At 43.2% G+C, this 18,352-nt stretch overlaps 11 non-coding genes across 11 annotated transcripts; all 11 read left to right on the top strand.

The window, feature by feature from the left end:
* Window positions 1-2,006: 2,006 nt before the first annotated feature.
* trnal-uaa (transfer RNA leucine (anticodon UAA)) lies at window positions 2,007-2,113 on the top strand. The gene is made up of 2 exons: window positions 2,007-2,044; window positions 2,069-2,113. It is a non-coding gene; the product is annotated as a tRNA-Leu (tRNA).
* A 1,504-nt stretch (window positions 2,114-3,617) lies between these two features.
* trnal-uaa (transfer RNA leucine (anticodon UAA)) lies at window positions 3,618-3,726 on the top strand. Its single transcript has 2 exons — window positions 3,618-3,657; window positions 3,682-3,726. It is a non-coding gene; the product is annotated as a tRNA-Leu (tRNA).
* Window positions 3,727-4,542: 816 nt separating this feature from the next.
* On the top strand, window positions 4,543-4,649 carry trnal-uaa (transfer RNA leucine (anticodon UAA)). Its single transcript has 2 exons — window positions 4,543-4,580; window positions 4,605-4,649. It is a non-coding gene; the product is annotated as a tRNA-Leu (tRNA).
* A 2,858-nt stretch (window positions 4,650-7,507) lies between these two features.
* Window positions 7,508-7,614, top strand: trnal-uaa (transfer RNA leucine (anticodon UAA)). Its single transcript has 2 exons — window positions 7,508-7,545; window positions 7,570-7,614. It is a non-coding gene; the product is annotated as a tRNA-Leu (tRNA).
* A 1,504-nt stretch (window positions 7,615-9,118) lies between these two features.
* Window positions 9,119-9,225, top strand: trnal-uaa (transfer RNA leucine (anticodon UAA)). The gene is made up of 2 exons: window positions 9,119-9,156; window positions 9,181-9,225. It is a non-coding gene; the product is annotated as a tRNA-Leu (tRNA).
* Window positions 9,226-10,042: 817 nt separating this feature from the next.
* Window positions 10,043-10,149, top strand: trnal-uaa (transfer RNA leucine (anticodon UAA)). Its single transcript has 2 exons — window positions 10,043-10,080; window positions 10,105-10,149. It is a non-coding gene; the product is annotated as a tRNA-Leu (tRNA).
* Window positions 10,150-10,965: 816 nt separating this feature from the next.
* On the top strand, window positions 10,966-11,072 carry trnal-uaa (transfer RNA leucine (anticodon UAA)). The gene is made up of 2 exons: window positions 10,966-11,003; window positions 11,028-11,072. It is a non-coding gene; the product is annotated as a tRNA-Leu (tRNA).
* Window positions 11,073-12,576: 1,504 nt separating this feature from the next.
* On the top strand, window positions 12,577-12,683 carry trnal-uaa (transfer RNA leucine (anticodon UAA)). Its single transcript has 2 exons — window positions 12,577-12,614; window positions 12,639-12,683. It is a non-coding gene; the product is annotated as a tRNA-Leu (tRNA).
* An 816-nt stretch (window positions 12,684-13,499) lies between these two features.
* trnal-uaa (transfer RNA leucine (anticodon UAA)) lies at window positions 13,500-13,606 on the top strand. The gene is made up of 2 exons: window positions 13,500-13,537; window positions 13,562-13,606. It is a non-coding gene; the product is annotated as a tRNA-Leu (tRNA).
* Window positions 13,607-14,678: 1,072 nt separating this feature from the next.
* On the top strand, window positions 14,679-14,785 carry trnal-uaa (transfer RNA leucine (anticodon UAA)). The gene is made up of 2 exons: window positions 14,679-14,716; window positions 14,741-14,785. It is a non-coding gene; the product is annotated as a tRNA-Leu (tRNA).
* Window positions 14,786-17,386: 2,601 nt separating this feature from the next.
* On the top strand, window positions 17,387-17,493 carry trnal-uaa (transfer RNA leucine (anticodon UAA)). The gene is made up of 2 exons: window positions 17,387-17,424; window positions 17,449-17,493. It is a non-coding gene; the product is annotated as a tRNA-Leu (tRNA).
* The last annotated feature ends 859 nt before the right edge of the window (window positions 17,494-18,352 follow it).

Raw genomic sequence — 18,352 nt, 5'->3', positions numbered from 1 at the left:
AGACCCACTAAACTCACTTACAAGAGCTTTACTCACTTCACGCACAACTGACGCTCCACATTAACTCACGTCAAGTGAGGTGGCCATGATGTGCACCCAAACGGTTAGTTCAAAGCAATATATTCCAAGCCTAAGACTTACTGTCTGGAGGAAGATGCAGAAAACAAACTGCTAAATAGTTGCAGTTGATCTAAAAGTGATTGCTGAAACAAAGTGGAACTTTGCGCAAACACACCTGGAAATCAGGTTTCCAATGAGGTTTCTCAAACTGTGCGTATATACGTAACAAAAGGCTGCAAGCCCCACGATGGATGCTGAGGTTTTCGAAAGAGAAGCAATTCAGAAAACCCAGCTGCAACTGCAGCCAGACTTGGCTGCTTGTACAAAAGTTTTGCCAAACTAAATTAATCATCTAACCAACACTCCAACTGAGACCCACTAAACTCACTTACAAGAGCTTCACTCACTTCATGTCACTGTCATAAGTTGTGCAAAGTCCCGACTGACGTCCTTTGAAGCTGAGACAAAGGTGAATATTGCAAGAAATGGAGACTTTTCTCAAGAACACCTTGAGTATGTTGATTGAATTAGAGAATAATAAACTAATGAGTTAGTTCCACTGTCCTAAAGAGTCAATTCCCACCAATGGCTGTCAGGAGGGCCGAGCGGTCTAAGGCGCAAGACTTAAGCAAGGGCTCTTTCCCCAAAACGGACTTCTGGTCTCCAATGGAGGTGTGGGTTCAAATCCCACTCCTAACATTTCTTCCCTCTGCATGTTGGTCATGATTTAGACATGTTTGTATTTGACAACTTTAGCAACTCGTGATTGTCTTTTGTTGCACAAAGCAAAAGACATGGCGACACTATTGCATAATCCTTCTCTACCAGATACCAATGTGCTGCTGAGATGATGCTGCCGCAACATTCTTACGAGAATGCACCTCGGGCACTCCTGGCAGTAATTTCTGACAACTGACGCTCCACATCAACTCACGTCAAGTGAGGTGGCCATGATGTGCATGCAAACGGTTAGTTCAAAGCAATATATTCCAAGCGTAAGACTTACTGTCCGAAGAAGATGCTGAAAACAAACGGCTAAATAGTTGCAGTTGATCTAAAAGTGATTGCTGAAACAAAGTGGGACTTTGTGCAAACACAACTGGAAATCAGGTTTCCAATGAGGTTTCTCAAACTGTCCGTATATACGTAACAAAAGGCTGCAAGCCCCATGATGGAGGCTGAGGTTTTCGAAAGAGAAGCAATTCAGAAAACCAAGCTGCATCTGCAGCCAGACTTGGCTGCTTGTACAAACGTTTTGCCAAACTAAATTAATCATCTAACCAACACTCCAACTGAGACCCACTAAACTCACTTACAAGAGCTTTACTCACTTCACGCACAACTGACGCTCCACATTAACTCACGTCAAGTGAGGTGGCCATGATGTGCACCCAAACGGTTAGTTCAAAGCAATATATTCCAACCCTAAGACTTACTGTCTGGAGGAAGATGCAGAAAACAAACTGCTAAATAGTTGCAGTTGATCTAAAAGTTATTGCTGAAACAAAGTGGGACTTTGCGCAAACACACCTGGAAATCAGGTTTCCAATGAGGTTTCTCAAACTGTGCGTATATACGGAACAAAAGGCTGCAAGCCCCACGATGGATGCTGAGGTTTTCGAAAGAGAAGCAATTAGGAAAACCCAGCTGCAACTGCAGCCAGACTTGGCTGCTTGTACAAACGTTTTGCCAAACAAAATTAATCATCTAACCAACACTCCAACTGAGACCCACTAAACTCACTTACAAGAGCTTCACTCACTTCATGTCACTGTCATAAGTTGTGCAAAGTCCCGACTGACGTCATTTCAAGCTGAGACAAAGGTGAATATTGCAAGAAATGGAGACTTTTCTCAAGAACACCTTGAGTATGTTGATTGAATTAGAGAATAATAAACTAATGAGTTAGTTCCACTGTCCTAAAGAGTCAATTCCCACAAATGGCTGTCAGGATGGCCGAGCGGTCTAAGGCGCCAGACTTAAACAAGGGCTCTTTCCCCAAAGGGACTTCTGGTATGCAATGGAGGCGTGGGTTCAAATCCCACTCCTGACATTTCTTCCCTCTGCATGTTGGTCATGATTTAGACATGTTTACATTTGACAACTTTAGCAACTCGTGATTGTCTTTTGTTGCACGAAGCAAAAGACATGGCGACACTATTGCATAATCCTTCTCTACCAGATACCAATGTGCTGCTGAGATGATGCTGCCGCAACATTCTTACGAGAACGCACCTCGGGCACTCCTGGCAGTAATTTCTGACAACTGACGCTCCACATCAACTCACGTCAAGTGAGGTGGCCATGATGTGCATGCAAACGGTTAGTTCAAAGCAATATATTCCAAGCGTAATACTTACTGTCCGAGGAAGATGCTGAAAACAAACGGCTAAATAGTTGCAGTTGATCTAAAAGTGATTGCTGAAACAGAGTGGGACTTTGCTAAAACACGCCTGGAAATATGTTGCTTTATTGAGGATCAAAAGGTCTTTTCAGAAGTTCAGTTTCAGGAGACCCACACTAAAACGGCAGAAAAACTTGATCTCTTGTCCAGCTGAAAATGAAAGTCACTTCTGGCAATTACACACAGTAAAGTAGCCAAATTACAGTCGGCATTCTCAGGGGAGCTGATTTCACAAACTGAGGTATGGAAACTGACTTTACCCGACTAGATACCAGTCGGAGAACGCCAATTTCGTTGTCGTTTATAAACGTAACCATGTTTCCAATCCGGTTTCTCAAACTGTGCGTATATAAGTAAGAAAAGGCTGCAAGCCCCATGATGGATGCTGAGGTTTTCGAAAGAGAAGCAATTCAGAAAACCCAGCTGCAACTGCAGCCAGACTTGGCTGCTTGTACAATCGTTTTGCCAAACAAAATTAATCATCTAACCAACAATCCAACTGAGACCCACTAAACTCACTTACAAGAGCTTTACTCACTTCACGCACAACTGATGCTCCACTTTAACTCACGTCAAATGAGGTGGCCATGATGTGCACCCAAACGGTTAGTTCAAAGCAATATATTCCAAGCCTAAGACTTACTGTCTGGAGGAAGATGCTGAAAACAAACGGCTAAACAGTTGCAGTTGATCTAAAAGTGATTGCTGAAACAAAGTGGGACTTTGCGCAAACACACCTGGAAATCAGGTTTCCAATGAGGTTTCTCAAACTGTGCGTATATACGTAACAAAAGGCTGCAAGCCCCACGATGGATGCTGAGGTTTTTGAAAGAGAAGCAATTCAGAAAACCCAGCTGCAACTGCAGCCAGACTTGGCTGCTTGTACAATCGTTTTGCCAAACAAAATTAATCATCTAACCAACAATCCAACTGAGACCCACTAAACTCACTTACAAGAGCTTCACTCACTTCATGTCACTGTCATAAGTTGTGCAAAGTCCCGACTGACGTCCTTTCAAGCTGAGACAAAGGTGAATATTGCAAGAAATGGAGACTTTTCTCAAGAACACCTTGAGTATGTTGATTGAATTAGAGAATAATAAACTAATGAGTTAGTTCCACTGTCCTAAAGAGTCAATTCCCACCAATGGCTGTCAGGATATGGCCGAGCGGTCTAAGGCGCCAGACTTAAGCAAGGGCTCTTTCCCCAAAGGGACTTCTGGTCTCCAATGGAGGCGTGGGTTCAAATCCCACTCCTGACATTTCTTCCCTCTGCATGTTGGTCATGATTTAGACATGTTTGTATTTCACAACTTTAGCAACTCGTGATTGTCTTTTGATGCACGAAGCAAAAGACATGGCGACACTATTGCATAATCCTTCTCTACCAGATACCAATGTGCTGCTGAGATGATGCTGCCGCAACATTCTTACGAGAATGCACCTCGGGCACTCCTGGCAGTAATTTCTGACAACTGACGCTCCACATCAACTCACGTCAAGTGAGGTGGCCATGATGTGCATGCAAACGGTTAGTTCAAAGCAATATATTCCAAGCGTAAGACTTACTGTCCGAAGAAGATGCTGAAAACAAACTGCTAAATAGTTGCAGTTGATCTAAAAGTGATTGCTGAAACAAAGTGGGACTTTGCGCAAACACACCTGGAAATCAGGTTTCCAATGAGGTTTCTCAAACTGTCCGTATATACGTAACAAAAGGCTGCAAGCCCCACGATGGATGCTGAGGATTTCGAAAGAGAAGCAATTCAGAAAACCCAGCTGCAACTGCAGCCAGACTTGGCTGCTTGTACAAACGTTTTGCCAAACAAAATTAATCATCTAACCAACACTCCAACTGAGACCCACTAAGCTCACTTACAAGAGCTTCACTCACTTCATGTCACTGTCATAAGTTGTGCAAAGTCCCGACTGACGTCCTTTGAAGCTGAGACAAAGGTGAATATTGCAAGAAATGGAGACTTTTCTCAAGAACACCTTGAGTATGTTGATTGAATTAGAGAATAATAAACTAATGAGTTAGTTCCACTGTCCTAAAGAGTCAATTCCCACCAATGGCTGTCAGGATGGCCGAGCGGTCTAAGGTGCCAGACTTAAGAAAGGGCTCTTTCCCCAAAAGGACTTCTGGTCTCCAATGGAGGCGTGGGTTCAAATCCCACTCCTGACATTTCTTCCCTTTGCATGTTGATCATGATTAAGACATGTTTGAATTTTACAACTTTAGCAACTCGTGATTGTCTTTTGTTGCACAAAGCAAAAGACATGGCGACACTATTGCATAATCCTTCTCTACCAGATACCAATGTGCTGCTGAGATGATGCTGCCGCAACATTCTTACGAGAACGCACCTCGGGCACTCCTGGCAGTAATTTCTGACAACTGACGCTCCACATCAACTCACGTCAAGTGAGGTGGCCATGATGTGCATGCAAACGGTTAGTTCAAAGCAATATATTCCAAGCGTAATACTTACTGTCCGAGGAAGATGCTGAAAACAAACGGCTAAATAGTTGCAGTTGATCTAAAAGTGATTGCTGAAACAGAGTGGGACTTTGCTAAAACACGCCTGGAAATATGTTGCTTTATTGAGGATCAAAAGGTCTTTTCAGGAGTTCAGTTTCAGGAGACCCACACTAAAACGGCAGAAAAACTTGATCTCTTGTCCAGCTGAAAGTGAAAGTCACTTCCGGCAATTACACACAGTAAAGTAGCCAAATTAAAATCGGCTTTCTCAGGGGAGCTGATTTCACAAACTAAGGTATGGAAACTGACCTTACCCGACTAGATACCAGTCGGAGAACGCCAATTTGTTGTCGTTTATAAACGTAACCATGTTTCCAATCAGGTTTCTCAAACTGTGCGTATATAAGTAAGAAAAGGCTGCAAGCCCCATGATGGATTCTGATGTTTTCGAAAGAGAAGCAATTCAGAAAACCCAGCTGCAACTGCAGCCAGACTTGGCTGCTTGTACCAACGTTTTGCCAAACAAAATTAATCATCTAACCAACACTCCAACTGAGACCCACTAAACTCACTTACAAGAGCTTTACTCACTTCACGCACAACTGACGCTCCACATTAACTCACGTCAAGTGAGGTGGCCATGATGTGCACCCAAACGGTTAGTTCAAAGCAATATATTCCAAGCCTAAGACTTACTGTCTGGAGGAAGATGCAGAAAACAAACTGCTAAATAGTTGCAGTTGATCTAAAAGTGATTGCTGAAACAAAGTGGAACTTTGCGCAAACACACCTGGAAATCAGGTTTCCAATGAGGTTTCTCAAACTGTGCGTATATACGTAACAAAAGGCTGCAAGCCCCACGATGGATGCTGAGGTTTTCGAAAGAGAAGCAATTCAGAAAACCCAGCTGCAACTGCAGCCAGACTTGGCTGCTTGTACAAAAGTTTTGCCAAACTAAATTAATCATCTAACCAACACTCCAACTGAGACCCACTAAACTCACTTACAAGAGCTTCACTCACTTCATGTCACTGTCATAAGTTGTGCAAAGTCCCGACTGACGTCCTTTCAAGCTGAGACAAAGGTGAATATTGCAAGAAATGGAGACTTTATTCAAGAACACCTTGAGTATGTTGATTGAATTAGAGAATAATAAACTAATGAGTTAGTTCCACTGTCCTAAAGAGTCAATTCCCACCAATGGCTGTCAGGAGGGCCGAGCGGTCTAAGGCGCAAGACTTAAGCAAGGGCTCTTTCCCCAAAACGGACTTCTGGTCTCCAATGGAGGTGTGGGTTCAAATCCCACTCCTAACATTTCTTCCCTCTGCATGTTGGTCATGATTTAGACATGTTTGTATTTGACAACTTTAGCAACTCGTGATTGTCTTTTGTTGCACAAAGCAAAAGACATGGCGACACTATTGCATAATCCTTCTCTACCAGATACCAATGTGCTGCTGAGATGATGCTGCCGCAACATTCTTACGAGAATGCACCTCGGGCACTCCTGGCAGTAATTTCTGACAACTGACGCTCCACATCAACTCACGTCAAGTGAGGTGGCCATGATGTGCATGCAAACGGTTAGTTCAAAGCAATATATTCCAAGCGTAAGACTTACTGTCCGAAGAAGATGCTGAAAACAAACGGCTAAATAGTTGCAGTTGATCTAAAAGTGATTGCTGAAACAAAGTGGGACTTTGTGCAAACACAACTGGAAATCAGGTTTCCAATGAGGTTTCTCAAACTGTCCGTATATACGTAACAAAAGGCTGCAAGCCCCATGATGGAGGCTGAGGTTTTCGAAAGAGAAGCAATTCAGAAAACCCAGCTGCAACTGCAGCCAGACTTGGCTGCTTGTACAAACGTTTTGCCAAACTAAATTAATCATCTAACCAACACTCCAACTGAGACCCACTAAACTCACTTACAAGAGCTTTACTCACTTCACGCACAACTGACGCTCCACATTAACTCACGTCAAGTGAGGTGGCCATGATGTGCACCCAAACGGTTAGTTCAAAGCAATATATTCCAACCCTAAGACTTACTGTCTGGAGGAAGATGCAGAAAACAAACTGCTAAATAGTTGCAGTTGATCTAAAAGTTATTGCTGAAACAAAGTGGGACTTTGCGCAAACACACCTGGAAATCAGGTTTCCAATGAGGTTTCTCAAACTGTGCGTATATACGGAACAAAAGGCTGCAAGCCCCACGATGGATGCTGAGGTTTTCGAAAGAGAAGCAATTAGGAAAACCCAGCTGCAACTGCAGCCAGACTTGGCTGCTTGTACAAACGTTTTGCCAAACAAAATTAATCATCTAACCAACACTCCAACTGAGACCCACTAAACTCACTTACAAGAGCTTCACTCACTTCATGTCACTGTCATAAGTTGTGCAAAGTCCCGACTGACGTCATTTCAAGCTGAGACAAAGGTGAATATTGCAAGAAATGGAGACTTTTCTCAAGAACACCTTGAGTATGTTGATTGAATTAGAGAATAATAAACTAATGAGTTAGTTCCACTGTCCTAAAGAGTCAATTCCCACAAATGGCTGTCAGGATGGCCGAGCGGTCTAAGGCGCCAGACTTAAACAAGGGCTCTTTCCCCAATGGGACTTCTGGTCTTCAATGGAGGCGTGGGTTCAAATCCCACTCCTGACATTTCTTCCCTCTGCATGTTGGTCATGATTTAGACATGTTTACATTTGACAACTTTAGCAACTCGTGATTGTCTTTTGTTGCACGAAGCAAAAGACATGGCGACACTATTGCATAATCCTTCTCTACCAGATACCAATGTGCTGCTGAGATGATGCTGCCGCAACATTCTTACGAGAACGCACCTCGGGCACTCCTGGCAGTAATTTCTGACAACTGACGCTCCACATCAACTCACGTCAAGTGAGGTGGCCATGATGTGCATGCAAACGGTTAGTTCAAAGCAATATATTCCAAGCGTAATACTTACTGTCCGAGGAAGATGCTGAAAACAAACGGCTAAATAGTTGCAATTGATCTAAAAGTGATTGCTGAAACAGAGTGGGACTTTGCTAAAACACGCCTGGAAATATGTTGCTTTATTGAGGATCAAAAGGTCTTTTCAGGAGTTCAGTTTCAGGAGACCCACACTAAAACGGCAGAAAAACTTGATCTCTTGTCCAGCTGAAAATGAAAGTCACTTCTGGCAATTACACACTGTAAAGTAGCCAAATTACAGTCGGCATTCTCAGGGGAGCTGATTTCACAAACTGAGGTATGGAAACTGACTTTACCCGACTAGATACCAGTCGGAGAACGCCAATTTCGTTGTCGTTTATAAACGTAACCATGTTTCCAATCCGGTTTCTCAAACTGTGCGTATATAAGTAAGAAAAGGCTGCAAGCCCCATGATGGATGCTGAGGTTTTCGAAAGAGAAGCAATTCAGAAAACCCAGCTGCAACTGCAGCCAGACTTGGCTGCTTGTACAATCATTTTGCCAAACAAAATTAATCATCTAACCAACAATCCAACTGAGACCCACTAAACTCACTTACAAGAGCTTTACTCACTTCACGCACAACTGATGCTCCACTTTAACTCACGTCAAATGAGGTGGCCATGATGTGCACCCAAACGGTTAGTTCAAAGCAATATATTCCAAGCCTAAGACTTACTGTCTGGAGGAAGATGCTGAAAACAAACGGCTAAACAGTTGCAGTTGATCTAAAAGTGATTGCTGAAACAAAGTGGGACTTTGCGCAAACACACCTGGAAATCAGGTTTACAATGAGGTTTCTCAAACTGTGCGTATATACGTAACAAAAGGCTGCAAGCCCCATGATGGATGCTGAGGTTTTCGAAAGAGAAGCTATTCAGAAAACCCAGCTGCAACTGCAGCCAGACTTGGCTGCTTGTACAATCGTTTTGCCAAACAAAATTAATCATCTAACCAACAATCCAACTGAGACCCACTAAACTCACTTACAAGAGCTTCACTCACTTCATGTCACTGTCATAAGTTGTGCAAAGTCCCGACTGACGTCCTTTCAAGCTGAGACAAAGGTGAATATTGCAAGAAATGGAGACTTTTCTCAAGAACACCTTGAGTATGTTGATTGAATTAGAGAATAATAAACTAATGAGTTAGTTCCACTGTCCTAAAGAGTCAATTCCCACCAATGGCTGTCAGGATGGCCGAGCGGTCTAAGGCGCCAGACTTAAGCAAGGGCTCTTTCCCCAAAGGGACTTCTGGTCTCCAATGGAGGCGTGGGTTCAAATCCCACTCCTGACATTTCTTCCCTCTGCATGTTGGTCATGATTTAGACATGTTTGTATTTCACAACTTTAGCAACTCGTGATTGTCTTTTGATGCACGAAGCAAAAGACATGGCGACACTATTGCATAATCCTTCTCTACCAGATACCAATGTGCTGCTGAGATGATGCTGCCGCAACATTCTTACGAGAATGCACCTCGGGCACTCCTGGCAGTAATTTCTGACAACTGACGCTCCACATCAACTCACGTCAAGTGAGGTGGCCATGATGTGCATGGAAACGGTTAGTTCAAAGCAATATATTCCAAGCCTAAGACTTACTGTCTGGAGGAAGATGCTGAAAACAAACGGCTAAACAGTTGCAGTTGATCTAAAAGTGATTGCTGAAACAAAGTGGGACTTTGCGCAAACACACCTGGAAATCAGGTTTACAATGAGGTTTCTCAAACTGTGCGTATATACGTAACAAAAGGCTGCAAGCCCCATGATGGATGCTGAGGTTTTCGAAAGAGAAGCTATTCAGAAAACCCAGCTGCAACTGCAGCCAGACTTGGCTGCTTGTACAATCGTTTTGCCAAACAAAATTAATCATCTAACCAACAATCCAACTGAGACCCACTAAACTCACTTACAAGAGCTTCACTCACTTCATGTCACTGTCATAAGTTGTGCAAAGTCCCGACTGACGTCCTTTCAAGCTGAGACAAAGGTGAATATTGCAAGAAATGGAGACTTTTCTCAAGAACACCTTGAGTATGTTGATTGAATTAGAGAATAATAAACTAATGAGTTAGTTCCACTGTCCTAAAGAGTCAATTCCCACCAATGGCTGTCAGGATGGCCGAGCGGTCTAAGGCGCCAGACTTAAGCAAGGGCTCTTTCCCCAAAGGGACTTCTGGTCTCCAATGGAGGCGTGGGTTCAAATCCCACTCCTGACATTTCTTCCCTCTGCATGTTGGTCATGATTTAGACATGTTTGTATTTCACAACTTTAGCAACTCGTGATTGTCTTTTGATGCACGAAGCAAAAGACATGGCGACACTATTGCATAATCCTTCTCTACCAGATACCAATGTGCTGCTGAGATGATGCTGCCGCAACATTCTTACGAGAATGCACCTCGGGCACTCCTGGCAGTAATTTCTGACAACTGACGCTCCACATCAACTCACGTCAAGTGAGGTGGCCATGATGTGCATGCAAACGGTTAGTTCAAAGCAATATATTCCAAGCGTAAGACTTACTGTCCGAAGAAGATGCTGAAAACAAACTGCTAAATAGTTGCAGTTGATCTAAAAGTGATTGCTGAAACAAAGTGGGACTTTGCGCAAACACACCTGGAAATCAGGTTTCCAATGAGGTTTCTCAAACTGTCCGTATATACGTAACAAAAGGCTGCAAGCCCCACGATGGATGCTGAGGTTTTCGAAAGAGAAGCAATTCAGAAAACCCAGCTGCAACTGCAGCCAGACTTGGCTGCTTGTACAAACGTTTTGCCAAACAAAATTAATCATCTAACCAACACTCCAACTGAGACCCACTAAGCTCACTTACAAGAGCTTCACTCACTTCATGTCACTGTCATAAGTTGTGCAAAGTCCCGACTGACGTCCTTTCAAGCTGAGACAAAGGTGAATATTGCAAGAAATGGACACTTTTCTCAAGAACACCTTGAGTATGTTGATTGAATTAGAGAATAATAAACTAATGAGTTAGTTCCACTGTCCTAAAGAGTCAATTCCCACCAATGGCTGTCAGGATGGCCGAGCGGTCTAAGGTGCCAGACTTAAGAAAGGGCTCTTTCCCCAAAAGGACTTCTGGTCTCCAATGGAGGCGTGGGTTCAAATCCCACTCCTGACATTTCTTCCCTTTGCATGTTGATCATGATTAAGACATGTTTGTATTTTACAACTTTAGCAACTCGTGATTGTCTTTTGTTGCACAAAGCAAAAGACATGGCGACACTATTGCATAATCCTTCTCTACCAGATACCAATGTGCTGCTGAGATGATGCTGCCGCAACATTCTTACGAGAACGCACCTCGGGCACTCCTGGCAGTAATTTCTGACAACTGACGCTCCACATCAACTCACGTCAAGTGAGGTGGCCATGATGTGCATGCAAACGGTTAGTTCAAAGCAATATATTCCAAGCGTAATACTTACTGTCCGAGGAAGATGCTGAAAACAAACGGCTAAATAGTTGCAGTTGATCTAAAAGTGATTGCTGAAACAGAGTGGGACTTTGCTAAAACACGCCTGGAAATATGTTGCTTTATTGAGGATCAAAAGGTCTTTTCAGGAGTTCAGTTTCAGGAGACCCACACTAAAACGGCAGAAAAACTTGATCTCTTGTCCAGCTGAAAATGAAAGTCACTTCTGGCAATTACACACTGTAAAGTAGCCAAATTACAGTCGGCATTCTCAGGGGAGCTGATTTCACAAACTGAGGTATGGAAACTGACTTTACCCGACTAGATACCAGTCGGAGAACGCCAATTTCGTTGTCGTTTATAAACGTAACCATGTTTCCAATCCGGTTTCTCAAACTGTGCGTATATAAGTAAGAAAAGGCTGCAAGCCCCATGATGGATGCTGAGGTTTTCGAAAGAGAAGCAATTCAGAAAACCCAGCTGCAACTGCAGCCAGACTTGGCTGCTTGTACAATCATTTTGCCAAACAAAATTAATCATCTAACCAACAATCCAACTGAGACCCACTAAACTCACTTACAAGAGCTTTACTCACTTCACGCACAACTGATGCTCCACTTTAACTCACGTCAAATGAGGTGGCCATGATGTGCACCCAAACGGTTAGTTCAAAGCAATATATTCCAAGCCTAAGACTTACTGTCTGGAGGAAGATGCTGAAAACAAACGGCTAAACAGTTGCAGTTGATCTAAAAGTGATTGCTGAAACAAAGTGGGACTTTGCGCAAACACACCTGGAAATCAGGTTTACAATGAGGTTTCTCAAACTGTGCGTATATACGTAACAAAAGGCTGCAAGCCCCATGATGGATGCTGAGGTTTTCGAAAGAGAAGCTATTCAGAAAACCCAGCTGCAACTGCAGCCAGACTTGGCTGCTTGTACAATCGTTTTGCCAAACAAAATTATTCATCTAACCAACAATCCAACTGAGACCCACTAAACTCACTTACAAGAGCTTCACTCACTTCATGTCACTGTCATAAGTTGTGCAAAGTCCCGACTGACGTCCTTTCAAGCTGAGACAAAGGTGAATATTGCAAGAAATGGAGACTTTTCTCAAGAACACCTTGAGTATGTTGATTGAATTAGAGAATAATAAACTAATGAGTTAGTTCCACTGTCCTAAAGAGTCAATTCCCACCAATGGCTGTCAGGATGGCCGAGCGGTCTAAGGCGCCAGACTTAAGCAAGGGCTCTTTCCCCAAAGGGACTTCTGGTCTCCAATGGAGGCGTGGGTTCAAATCCCACTCCTGACATTTCTTCCCTCTGCATGTTGGTCATGATTTAGACATGTTTGTATTTCACAACTTTAGCAACTCGTGATTGTCTTTTGATGCACGAAGCAAAAGACATGGCGACACTATTGCATAATCCTTCTCTACCAGATACCAATGTGCTGCTGAGATGATGCTGCCGCAACATTCTTACGAGAATGCACCTCGGGCACTCCTGGCAGTAATTTCTGACAACTGACGCTCCACATCAACTCACGTCAAGTGAGGTGGCCATGATGTGCATGCAAACGGTTAGTTCAAAGCAATATATTCCAAGCGTAAGACTTACTGTCCGAAGAAGATGCTGAAAACAAACTGCTAAATAGTTGCAGTTGATCTAAAAGTGATTGCTGAAACAAAGTGGGATATTGCGCAAACACACCTGGAAATCAGGTTTCCAATGAGGTTTCTCAAACTGTCCGTATATACGTAACAAAAGGCTGCAAGCCCCACGATGGATGCTGAGGTTTTCGAAAGAGAAGCAATTCAGAAAACCCAGCTGCAACTGCAGCCAGACTTGGCTGCTTGTACAAACGTTTTGCCAAACAAAATTAATCATCTAACCAACACTCCAACTGAGACCCACTAAGCTCACTTACAAGAGCTTCACTCACTTCATGTCACTGTCATAAGTTGTGCAAAGTCCCGACTGACGTCCTTTGAAGCTGAGACAAAGGTGAATATTGCAAGAAATGGACACTTTTCTCAAGAACACCTTGAGTATGTTGATTGAATTAGAGAATAATAAACTAATGAGTTAGTTCCACTGTCCTAAAGAGTCAATTCCCACCAATGGCTGTCAGGATGGCCGAGCGGTCTAAGGTGCCAGACTTAAGAAAGGGCTCTTTCCCCAAAAGGACTTCTGGTCTCCAATGGAGGCGTGGGTTCAAATCCCACTCCTGACATTTCTTCCCTTTGCATGTTGATCATGATTAAGACATGTTTGTATTTTACAACTTTAGCAACTCGTGATTGTCTTTTGTTGCACAAAGCAAAAGACATGGCGACACTATTGCATAATCCTTCTCTACCAGATACCAATGTGCTGCTGAGATGATGCTGCCGCAACATTCTTACGAGAACGCACCTCGGGCACTCCTGGCAGTAATTTCTGACAACTGACGCTCCACATCAACTCACGTCAAGTGAGGTGGCCATGATGTGCATGCAAACGGTTAGTTCAAAGCAATATATTCCAAGCGTAATACTTACTGTCCGAGGAAGATGCTGAAAACAAACGGCTAAATAGTTGCAGTTGATCTAAAAGTGATTGCTGAAACAGAGTGGGACTTTGCTAAAACACGCCTGGAAATATGTTGCTTTATTGAGGATCAAAAGGTCTTTTCAGGAGTTCAGTTTCAGGAGACCCACACTAAAACGGCAGAAAAACTTGATCTCTTGTCCAGCTGAAAATGAAAGTCACTTCCGGCAATTACACACAGTAAAGTAGCCAAATTAAAATCGGCTTTCTCAGGGGAGCTGATTTCACAAACTAAGGTATGGAAACTGACCTTACCCGACTAGATACCAGTCGGAGAACGCCAATTTGTTGTCGTTTATAAACGTAACCATGTTTCCAATCAGGTTTCTCAAACTGTGCGTATATAAGTAACAAAAGGCTGCAAGCCCCATGATGGATTCTGATGTTTTCGAAAGAGAAGCAATTCAGAAAACCCAGCTGCAACTGCAGCCAGACTTGGCTGCTTGTACAATCGTTTTGCCAAACAAAATTAATCATCTAACCAACAATCCAACTGAGACCCACTAAACTCACTTACAAGAGCTTCACTCACTTCATGTGACTGTCATAAGTTGTGCAAAGTCCCGACTGACGTCCTTTCAAGCTGAGACAAAGGTGAATATTGCAAGAAATGGAGACTTTTCTCAAGAACACTTTGAGCATGTTGATTGAATTAGAGAATAATAAACTTATGAGTTAGTTCCACTGTCCTAAAGAGTCAATTCCCACCAATGGCTGTCAGGATGGCCGAGCGCTCTAAGGCGCCAGACTTAAGCAAGGGCTCTTTCCCCAAAGGGACTTCTGTTCTCCAAAGGAGGCGTGGGTTCAAATCCCACTCCTGACATTTCTTCCCTCTGCATGTTGGTCATGATTTAGACATGTTTGCATTTGACAACTTTAGCAACTCGTGATTGTCTTTTGTTGCACAAAGCAAAAGACATGGCGACACTATTGCATAATCCTTCTCTACCAGATACGAATGTGCTGCTGAGATGATGCTGCCGCAACATTCTTACGAGAATGCACCTCGGGCACTACTGACAGTAATTTCTGACAACTGACGCTCAACATCAACTCACGTCAAGTGAGGTGGCCATGATGTGCATGCAAACGGTTAGTTCAAAGCAATATATTCCAAGCGTAAGACTTACTGTCCGAAGAAGATGCTAAAAACAAACGGCTAAATAGTTGCAGCTGATCTAAAAGTGATTGCTGAAACAAAGTGGGACTTTGCGCAAACACACCTGGAAATCAGGTTTCCAATGAGGTTTCTCAAACTGTCCGTATATACGTAACAAAAGGCTGCAAGCCCCACGATGGATGCTGAGGTTTTCGAAAGAGAAGCAATTCAGAAAACCCAGCTGCAACTGCAGCCAGACTTGGCTGCTTGTACAAACGTTTTGCCAAACTAAATTAATCATCTAACCAACACTCCAACTGAGACCCACTAAACTCACTTACAAGAGCTTTACTCACTTCACGCACAACTGACGCTCCACATTAACTCACGTCAAGTGAGGTGGCCATGATGTGCACCCAAACGGTTAGTTCAAAGCAATATATTCCAAGCCTAAGACTTACTGTCTGGAGGAAGATGCAGAAAACAAACTGCTAAATAGTTGCAGTTGATCTAAAAGTGATTGCTGAAACAAAGTGGAACTTTGCGCAAACACACCTGGAAATCAGGTTTCCAATGAGGTTTCTCAAACTGTGCGTATATACGTAACAAAAGGCTGCAAGCCCCACGATGGATGCTGAGGTTTTCGAAAGAGAAGCAATTCAGAAAACCCAGCTGCAACTGCAGCCAGACTTGGCTGCTTGTACAAAAGTTTTGCCAAACTAAATTAATCATCTAACCAACACTCCAACTGAGACCCACTAAACTCACTTACAAGAGCTTCACTCACTTCATGTCACTGTCATAAGTTGTGCAAAGTCCCGACTGACGTCCTTTCAAGCTGAGACAAAGGTGAATATTGCAAGAAATGGAGACTTTTCTCAAGAACACCTTGAGTATGTTGATTGAATTAGAGAATAATAAACTAATGAGTTAGTTCCACTGTCCTAAAGAGTCAATTCCCACCAATGGCTGTCAGGAGGGCCGAGCGGTCTAAGGCGCAAGACTTAAGCAAGGGCTCTTTCCCCAAAACGGACTTCTGGTCTCCAATGGAGGTGTGGGTTCAAATCCCACTCCTAACATTTCTTCCCTCTGCATGTTGGTCATGATTTAGACATGTTTGTATTTGACAACTTTAGCAACTCGTGATTGTCTTTTGTTGCACAAAGCAAAAGACATGGCGACACTATTGCATAATCCTTCTCTACCAGATACCAATGTGCTGCTGAGATGATGCTGCCGCAACATTCTTACGAGAATGCACCTCGGGCACTCCTGGCAGTAATTTCTGACAACTGACGCTCCACATCAACTCACGTCAAGTGAGGTGGCCATGATGTGCATGCAAACGGTTAGTTCAAAGCAATATATTCCAAGCGTAAGACTTACTGTCCGAAGAAGATGCTGAAAACAAACGGCTAAATAGTTGCAGTTGATCTAAAAGTGATTGCTGAAACAAAGTGGGACTTTGTGCAAACACAACTGGAAATCAGGTTTCCAATGAGGTTTCTCAAACTGTCCGTATATACGTAACAAAAGGCTGCAAGCCCCATGATGGAGGCTGAGGTTTTCGAAAGAGAAGCAATTCAGAAAACCCAGCTGCAACTGCAGCCAGACTTGGCTGCTTGTACAAACGTTTGCCAAACTAAATTAATCATCTAACCAACACTCCAACTGAGACCCACTAAACTCACTTACAAGAGCTTTACTCACTTCACGCACAACTGACGCTCCACATTAACTCACGTCAAGTGAGGTGGCCATGATGTGCACCCAAACGGTTAGTTCAAAGCAATATATTCCAACCCTAAGACTTACTGTCTGGAGGAAGATGCAGAAAACAAACTGCTAAATAGTTGCAGTTGATCTAAAAGTTATTGCTGAAACAAAGTGGGACTTTGCGCAAACACACCTGGAAATCAGGTTTCCAATGAGGTTTCTCAAACTGTGCGTATATACGGAACAAAAGGCTGCAAGCCCCACGATGGATGCTGAGGTTTTCGAAAGAGAAGCAATTAGGAAAACCCAGCTGCAACTGCAGCCAGACTTGGCTGCTTGTACAAACGTTTTGCCAAACAAAATTAATCATCTAACCAACACTCCAACTGAGACCCACTAAACTCACTTACAAGAGCTTCACTCACTTCATGTCACTGTCATAAGTTGTGCAAAGTCCCGACTGACGTCATTTCAAGCTGAGACAAAGGTGAATATTGCAAGAAATGGAGACTTTTCTCAAGAACACCTTGAGTATGTTGATTGAATTAGAGAATAATAAACTAATGAGTTAGTTCCACTGTCCTAAAGAGTCAATTCCCACAAATGGCTGTCAGGATGGCCGAGCGGTCTAAGGCGCCAGACTTAAACAAGGGCTCTTTCCCCAAAGGGACTTCTGGTCTTCAATGGAGGCGTGGGTTCAAATCCCACTCCTGACATTTCTTCCCTCTGCATGTTGGTCATGATTTAGACATGTTTGTATTTGACAACTTTAGCAACTCGTGATTGTCTTTTGTTGCACAAAGCAAAAGACATGGCGACACTATTGCATAATCCTTCTCTACCAGATACGAATGTGCTGCTGAGATGATGCTGCCGCAACATTCTTACGAGAATGCACCTCGGGCACTCCTGGGAGTAATTTCTGACAACTGACGCTCCACATCAACTCACGTCAAGTCAGGTGGCCATGATGTGCATGCAAACGGTTAGTTCAAAGGAATATATTCCAAGCGTAATACTTACTGTCCGAGGAAGATGCTGAAAACAAACGGCTAATTAGTTGCAGCTGATCTAAAAGTGATTGCTGAAACAGAGTGGGACTTTGCTCAAACACGCCTGGAAATATGTTGCTTTATTGTGGATCAAAAGGTCTTTTCAGGAGTTCAGTTTCTGCAGACCCACACTATAACTGCAGAAAAACTTGATCTCTTGTCCAGCTGAAAATGAAAGTCACTTCCGGCAATTACACACAGTAAAGTAGCCAAATTACAGTCGGCTTTCTCAGGGGAGCTGATTTCACAAACTGAGGTATGGAAACTGACTTTACCCGACTAGATACCAGTCGGAGAACGCCAATTTCGTTGTCGTTTATAAACGTAACCATGTTTCCAATCAGGTTTCTCAAACTGTGCGTATATAAGTAACAAAAGGCTGCAAGCCCCATGATGGATGCTGAGGTTTTCGAAAGAGAAGCAATTCAGAAAACCCAGCTGCAACTGCAGCCAGACTTGGCTGCTTGTACAAACGTTTTGCCAAACAAAATTAATCATCTAACCAACACTCCAACTGAGACCC

The sequence above is a fragment of the Channa argus genome, unplaced genomic scaffold (genome assembly GCF_033026475.1).
Source record: "Channa argus isolate prfri unplaced genomic scaffold, Channa argus male v1.0 Contig078, whole genome shotgun sequence".
Taxonomy (NCBI): Eukaryota; Metazoa; Chordata; class Actinopteri; order Anabantiformes; family Channidae; genus Channa; species Channa argus.
The sequence above is the reverse complement of the archived record's forward strand: the minus strand, read 5'-3'. Positions and strand labels throughout refer to the sequence as shown.